At 43.4% G+C, this 7,987-nt stretch overlaps 1 long non-coding RNA gene across 1 annotated transcript; it reads right to left on the bottom strand.

Moving 5' to 3' along the window:
* Positions 1–4,262: 4,262 nt before the first annotated feature.
* On the bottom strand, positions 4,263–7,981 carry LOC102261782. Its single transcript, XR_001362637.1, has 2 exons — positions 6,500–7,981; positions 4,263–4,360 (listed from the first exon to the last, which is right to left on the bottom strand). It is a non-coding gene; the product is annotated as an uncharacterized LOC102261782 (long non-coding RNA).
* Between the last annotated feature and the right edge of the window lie 6 nt (positions 7,982–7,987).

Genomic DNA, 7,987 nt, shown 5'->3' with positions numbered 1-7,987 from the left:
CTGGGCCCCTTCAGTCCGCAGGCTGATGCTCTATCCACTGAGCCAAACCGGTCAGGGAAAGACAAGACTGCTTTGATGGGGAGAATTCCTAGGGAAAAGACCAGGGTGCTTCGGTTGACTGGAAGGTGAGTACACTATGAAATAGGTAAGACAGAAATCATGGTGTAGCCCTGCCATACTCTGCATGAATCCAACAATATCTGAATCTACACCTCACCTTATGAAGGACATTTAGAGATTGAAAAGAGTGTAGAGGAGAGAGGCTAGGAAGTCAAGTCACATAAACAAAGTGTAGGAAATGGGCTTACTGCTCATTCCTGAAGGATTATTATGTGAATGAGGAAAGAACATAATGTTGTTCTAAGGGTCACAAAATAACTAATAGACAGAAATTATTAGAAAGTAATTTCTGTTCAACATGAGGAACATGTATTAACATGTATCCAAAAATTGCTTCATAAATAGTTCTTCTGCCGTCACTAGGAAATGTTCAAGCAGAAGCCAGAAGACCATTGGGAACTTTGCCAAAAGGCCTGAAGCGCTGGGCAGGCGGTGACTTTTGATGACCTCTAAGGTTTCTTCCAACCACGAAGGCTTTGATCTTGGGGATAAGGAAACAAAAGCTGCTCGACCTTGAGTCGCTAAGAGTAAGTAGCAAGTCACTCTTGATGCAGAATGATCAGTGCAGCACATCCCACACTCTACCTGAGAGCTGGCAGTGAGGAGGGACACCGGCTTCAGCCAGACCAGCCTTCAGATCCCAGCCTTGCTACTTACCTAGCTGTGGGACCCCAGGCAAGGTTAGCCTCTCAGAAATAATTAATAGGAGAGATTCCATATAAACCTTTTCAACCTTTTCCTCCATATATCAGTATGATGGAAAAATAAATTAAATGATAATTATACTTATGTCTGTATAGACAGTATGTGTATTTATACATATAGTCACTGGGCAATATGGCAATTATTTTTGAAATGTTATATTTAAAACCTAGAATCATGAGAGTAGCATTTATTAAGGACACATGAAGTGCTGTTCTGGTCATCATGACTTGTTTGCTTTGCTGCTGGTAATCAGATAAGTCCTGTCACATGGCAAGAAACATTAAACAAATGGTCTAGGGCAGTGGTTCTCAACCTGTGGGTCGTGATCCCTTTGGGGGTCAAACGACCCTTTCACAGGGGTCACCTAAGCCCATCGAAAAACACATATAATTACATATTGTTTTTGTGATTAATCGATATGCTTTAATTATGTTCAATTTGTAACAATGAAATGGGGGTCACTACAACATGAGGAACTGTATTAAAGGGTCGTGGCATTAGGAAGGTTGAGAACCACTGTGCTAGAGCCTCCCAACAACCCTATGAAAACTACTGTTATCTGCCTCTCCATATGAAGAAACTGAGTTTCTTAGAGCCTAAGTAACTTCCCCAAGTCACCGAGCTAGAAAGGAACAGGTCAGGATTTAAATATAGGCACCCAGGCTTCAGAACCCACACTCTTTTCTTTAAAAAACAAACAAACTGCCCTAACCGGTTTGGCTCAGTGGATAGAGCGTCGGCCTGCGGACTGAAAGGTCCCAGGTTCAATTCCGGCCAAGGGCATGTACTTTGGTTGCGGGCACATCCCCAGTAGGGGGTGTGCAGGAGGCAGGTGATGGATGTTTCTCTCTCATGGATGTTTCTAACTCTCTATCCCTCTCCCTTCCTCTCTGTAAAAAATCAATAAAATATATTTTAAAAAATAAAAAAATAAAAAAAATAAAATAATAAAATAAAATAAAAACAAACTGATTTTAGAAAGAGGAAGGGAAGGAGGGAAAGGGAGGGGGAGAAGGGAGAGGGGAAAAGGGAGAGGGGAGAAGGGAGAGGGGAGAGGGGAGAAAGAGAGAGAGACCTAGACATGAGAGAGACACATCATCAATTGGTCGCCTCCCACATGAGTCCCCACCAGGGCCAGGGAACCTGCAACCGAGGTACATCTCCTTGACCAGGAATTGAACCCGCAACTCTTCAGTCCATGGGCCAATGCTGTAACCATGGAACAAAAAGGCCAGGGCCAGAACCCACACTCTCAATCACCATACCAATGGTTCTCAATCTTGACTGTACATTAGAATTACCTAGGGAGATATAAAAATAACTATCGCTGGGACCTATACAAACCCCTCGCCTACCTCCCATCCTAATTTAAAATGATCTGGGGTAGGCAGCAGGATTCTCCAGAGTTCAGGAATACTACCCTAGACTATGCTGCCTTCTGGATGAAAACAGATTAAAATGAGCAACATGTCCCAGCTCATCCAGGCAGGTCTATTGCTTTTTAGGAATATCTTTAGAACCATAAGATTAGTATTGCTTTTCAAAAAATATTAATAATAATAATTTTTTTTAAATTTAACTCCAGAAAGGATCCTATTTAGGTAGGTATCATATTTTCACTTTATAAACAAGGAGATTGAGACCTAAAAAGGTTTAATAACTTGTCCACATTCACAAAGGAACTGAGAAAAAGATTCCAGGAGGGCACCAGCACCAACAGAGGTAAGAAATTTGAGTGGGTGATTAGGGCTTCATGGGGAAAATGACATCTGAACAAGACAAAGCACGGGACAAGGAAGGGCACAATCAGCAGAATGAAAAGGCATGAACTGCCACAATGAACGCTCACCGGCTAGAGGTAAGCAAGCTGCAGTTATGAGAGAGGCTTCAGAGCTCTGCTTGGGCCCAGACTGAGCAGGCACATGAATGCCAAGCTGCACAGCTATCCTTAGCCTTCAAAGGACTTTTCCTGAAACAGAAGTCCACTCAGGTAGATGCCTGGAAACCCAGCCTGCAAGGGCAGCAAGGCCATATTTCCAACTTGAACTCATGAGGCAGAAAAAAAGTGTAAAGCAGGATTCAGAGTTGAGCTCTGCATCCAAGCTACTCTACCCACTGGGACAGACTGAGGAGATTTGGGTCTGTGCTGTCATATCACATACATGAGGCGATAGAGCAAAGCAGTTAAGAGCAAGGCTTTAGAGTCAGATAAACCTAGGTCGAAATCCTGACTCCACTTTTACGAGCTGCATAACCTCAGGCATTTACTAAACTTCTTTGAGCCTATTTCTACTTCTTTGTAAAACAGGAATAAAACATATATTCCTCATAGGGTTGTTGTGAGAAATGAATAAGAAACGAATATGCAATATGCCAACTAACACCGTGCCGGGTAAGACAGCAAGTTCCCCCAAAATAGTAGTTATTCTTTCGTTCATTCAACATGCTTTTATCAATCAAGCAAGCCTAGAGAAACTCATACAGCAGAGCACAGACCTTTAACATGCAGAGGTCTGCCTATTAAGTCCTTCAGAAATACCCAAATTTGCAAATACAACAGAAGAAGACCTTTTGTACTCATGGATTTATATTAGCGTGGAATAATAAATATGGCTATGAACGCACTAAAAATTTTCCCTTTATTTTATAAACTGCTTCAGAAGACTGGGGCAGATTACTCTTTATAATTCAGGGTGAGTTCCAGGAAGCAAAACATTTACCCTAATAAAACAGAAAAGTAAGATAAAATCACAAGCCTGCATCTAAAGAAGCACTGACAGCTTTCCCCCCCAATCCAATGTTGCTCTGACTCCCCTTAAAGAGGTCTCACTGTGATATACATTTATTTTATTTTTTTATCCTCATCCAAGGGTATTTTTTCCATTAATTTTTAGAGAGAGTAGAAGGGAGAGGGAGAGAGAGAGAAAAACACCAATGTGAGAGAGACACGTCGACTGGTTGCTGCCTGCATGCCCCAGATCAGGGCCGGGAGCCTGCAACCAAGGTATGTGCCCTTGACCAGAATGGAACCCGGGACCCTTCTGTCTGCAGGCCAATGCTCTAGCCACTGAGCCAAACTGGCTAGGGCTACTTCCAATACATTTAAAAACAAAGAAAAGTTAAGCTTTCTATGGTAAGAGCAGGAATGGGTGAGTCCGTAGAAGCATAGGTTCTAATCTCAGCTCTGCCACTAACTGGGTGACGTTCTTTGAGCTTCCTCCGACAAGACAATCTTTTTTTTTCAACTCTAACATCTGAGACACAGCTAATGCAACTTTAAACAGACCACCTCAAAAATGGAGACTTCCTTTCCTTTGGGAGTATTTGAATGAGGACTGGACATACAAGGCGAGGCCAGAAGCACCAGCCATAGTAGGAAAAAGTTACTGTCTGGGAAATGTGGAAAAATTCCCCCCAAACACCCAGTACCTTTCTTCATCATGTCTCGGTCCAAGGCTATATTTCTTTGGGCAAGATCTACTTCTGATCGTAAATGGAAGCGCTTGGCTCGTTGTTCTTTCTTTTCAATTGCTTCCTAGAAGGTACAGAAAAAGCCATGTTTCAATGAACGAGAAAAGTTAGATCGCACACACAATCACAAATACAACATAATGCATCAGTGACAACCCTAAAATAAATCAGAAGAAATAAGCAACAATGTACCTTTAATAATTTTTGCAGAGAACTGGATATTCAAAGTCAATGACTGGGAGGGTGTACATTAATGCTGCTATAATTTGTAATAATCTCCATGATGATTCAATGCCTATCACTGTGTCTGAGGCAGAGTAGGAATTCAATGAATATTAGTTGATCCAATGAGTAATAAGGAATGCTTAATTCTCTGACATTTCATTTATTAGCAGTCATGATTCAAACAAATTACAACTAAACAATCTCAAATCTCAATTTTCCAGGTGCAGAAACTGAAGCACAAAAAAGTTAAAAGGTTTGCTGGAGGAACTTCAGCACTAAGTGGTGCAGAACTTCTGATCTCAGTGCTATTTCTAGGAGCCCGCCCCCCATCCCCATTTCACTGTCTGTGTGCATGGTAATCACACCTATCACGCTCATCCACATTATGTCTGCATGAGCAGTCCACTCCCTAAGGCTTTTTCCTGGTTTAAAAATAGCTTTGAGGCAAAGAAACTCTCTCTCTTGTAGGCTTGTGTCCATGGACTTGCCAGTTTTCATTTTTAAGTGACAAAAAGCATTGACGCTTCACTGAAAAACAAAATAATCAGCTTCGTAAGTTTTTTTTTCCAAGAGCTAAAATAAATCCAGATCCAACTGTGTTTCTGATAGCTCTTGGGAACCCTTTGCTAATTACATACTGACTTTGCCACACTAATTGAAGGTCTGACTGTATAGAAAGCTTGTGGGGATTGGTAAAGCAACAACACTTCTGTTATTTCCCAAGTTATGCTAATTTTCTTCCCTGAAATCTTCACAGTGCAAACAGCTAATCTACCTTTCTTTAGTAACAATTTAAGTACCAATTCTGGTACTACCACCCTTTCCCCCATTATATCTGTTTAATATAATGGCAAACTGTGTAGGATTAAGAACAGTACAGTCTACTTCTGGTTCAATTACAATAAGAAAACATCTTCACTTTATTTTCTTGTTTGTCTAAAAGATCACTTCTTTCTTTTGGCCTTTAAGCCATTTAAGACAGATCGAGTCCCAAATAAAATATAAAAATGTAAGTATGACATTTTATTTTTTATTTTATACATCCAATATAGCAACAGAGTACTATTATTCAGAATTCAAGATTCTATTCCACTCAATTGCACACATTAAAGTAGAAAGAATGCCTAAACTGGATATCACCAATTAAAGCAACAAATATGCACTATTTATAATAAGAAAAATAATAGGTTTGGCTCTGTGAGGAATTACAGTGAAGTTGGTAATCTAGTAACAGCAATCACTAGATAAGATAGTATTCCCAGGTACTGAGAATAATTCAGCTGACTTGGTCTTCAAAGTTTAGATAGCCACACAGTAAGAAATCCTATTTTTCCGGGTTTTTTTGTTTGTTTTTGTTTTTGTTTTTAGAGAGGGAGGAAGGGAGAGAGAGAGAAAAAAAATAACATCGATGTGAGAGAGATACATCAATTGGTTGCCTCCCGCACGCACCCCAATCAGGGATCAAACCTCACAATCTAAGTATGTGCCCTGACCGGGAACTGAAGCTGCGACCTTGTTGCACAGGATGATGCTCCACCAACTGAGCCACACCAGCCAGGGCAGGAAATCCTATTTTTCTAAGCCTGCAGCCAGTGAGGAATAAAAGACATTTACTAAGAGCCTACTATGTGCCAGGAACTTTTCATGTTTTGTTTCATTTAAAGTAAAAATAGTATATCACTTTTAAAGAATGTATACAGCATAAAAAAGCATTTGCAGTGCAGAACTTTTTCTTGGATATGATTGAGCACAGGTATAGTGATTTTATCTTAGCATGAACATGAGAATACACAAATACTGCCTGGATGTTTCCAGAATGCACAAAGGCATCACTGTGTAATATAAAATTTAAGCTAAATAACTTTTAATCCAGCAACTAAAGAAAACAGGTGGTAAAGAATAATTGCAGTTCCACTAATCCTAGAAACCAAGTTCACCCGCGTATCAAAATGAATAAATAAATCATGGTCTGTCTTACCTTGGAGGTGACATCAATTCCAGTGATGAAACTGCCAGCCTTGTTTTCGTATCTTCTGCTTGTGTCCTAACAGGAGGGGAAGAGTAAGAAATGCTGACAGCAACTGACGAAAAATTCATGATAAAAACAGCTGATGCTTTTTGGATAGTCACGCTCCTGAGCAATCCTTCCCCCACTCTGACAACCCCTTACCCCGAGGAAGCCCATCGCTGTGACCGCAGTAGCAATCACTACTCTAAGGAGAAGTCATTTCCAGATGAGGGCCTGTCCAAACCTCAAACAATCCCATCTACGGAGGGTATCACGTCAATGGAACTCTACAAGCTTTTGTGAAAAGCATCCAAGATGAGGCACAGTCACTCATCTCCCCGACCCAGCCGGGCCCAATCCATCAGGCCCGGCCACGAGGTAAACAGAGCACACGTCTTCGTCAAAATGCAGAAAACCCAGACTCGCCCAGACCTACGGAAAACACAGCACAGGGCAACGAAAGGAGGGTGGGATTGGGAAACCCAGGCCTGAAAAGGCAGCTCTGACGTTCACAGGCTACGTGACACTTTACGGTTCCGTTGGCCTCTCTGGGCCTAGGTGTCCGCCATGGCATCTGCCCGCCTTCCGGCCCGCTTACTGCTCTCATACTTGTGCCCATCTCAGAGCCTTCTGCTGACTGTTGCCCCTACTGGGGACACTTCCTTCCAGGTCTGCAGCTGGCTGGCTCCCTTGTGTCACTCAGGGTTTGGCTTAAACGTCCCTCTCTCAGAGGACTCCCCGGACCATCCCACCCCACGCAGCTTCCCGCTCTGCACACCCTCCCTGCCCTCTGCACTTGCGATGCCATTAACATGCTTTATTCTGGTCACGGCACTGACCACGACCAGAAATCATGTGCTTACGTGTGTCCCCCAACTGGAACATAAACTTCGGGAGGGCGTTTAATCGTGATCAAGTGCCCAGGACTGTGCCTGGCACCTGGTGGGGGCTGCCAGAGGTGTGACACCGAATGAGTTCAGGGATGGCACAGACTTCACAACCGCGGTGACAGCGAAACGATATAATGTGGTCAACGGTACAGGGACACTGTTCATTATTATTACCGGAGTCACTGTCACTTGCTATCTAGAGGGATCCACTTTCACCTTTCCCCATCATTTCAGTTTAGAAGCAAGGCTTGCTGACGTGGTAACAAGTCCTTCCTTCGTCCTGGGTGAGCAAGGAGGGGCCGGAGAAGGGCCAGGCAGGCCTGAGACCGGCCCCCAGGAGCGGGCAACGGGCCACCAAAGCACAAGCAAAACGCCGCTCGCCGGGTGCTGAAAGGCGGGCCAGAGCCGCTGCGCATTCGCGGATGTTTTGGTTTCATGAAAGGTCAGGTGTCGGGGCCGCGGCGGCGCGGGGGCCCCAGAGCAGTGGGGCTGCGCGGGGGCCAGATGACCCTCGGTCACCAGACACACGAGCTCCCGCTGCTGTCAGGCCCAGCCCTCCAGGAAGCCA

The sequence above is a fragment of the Myotis brandtii genome, unplaced genomic scaffold (genome assembly GCF_000412655.1).
Source record: "Myotis brandtii unplaced genomic scaffold, ASM41265v1 scaffold284, whole genome shotgun sequence".
NCBI lineage: Eukaryota > Metazoa > Chordata > Mammalia > Chiroptera > Vespertilionidae > Myotis > Myotis brandtii.
This window is presented reverse-complemented; position numbering and strand designations above follow the sequence as displayed.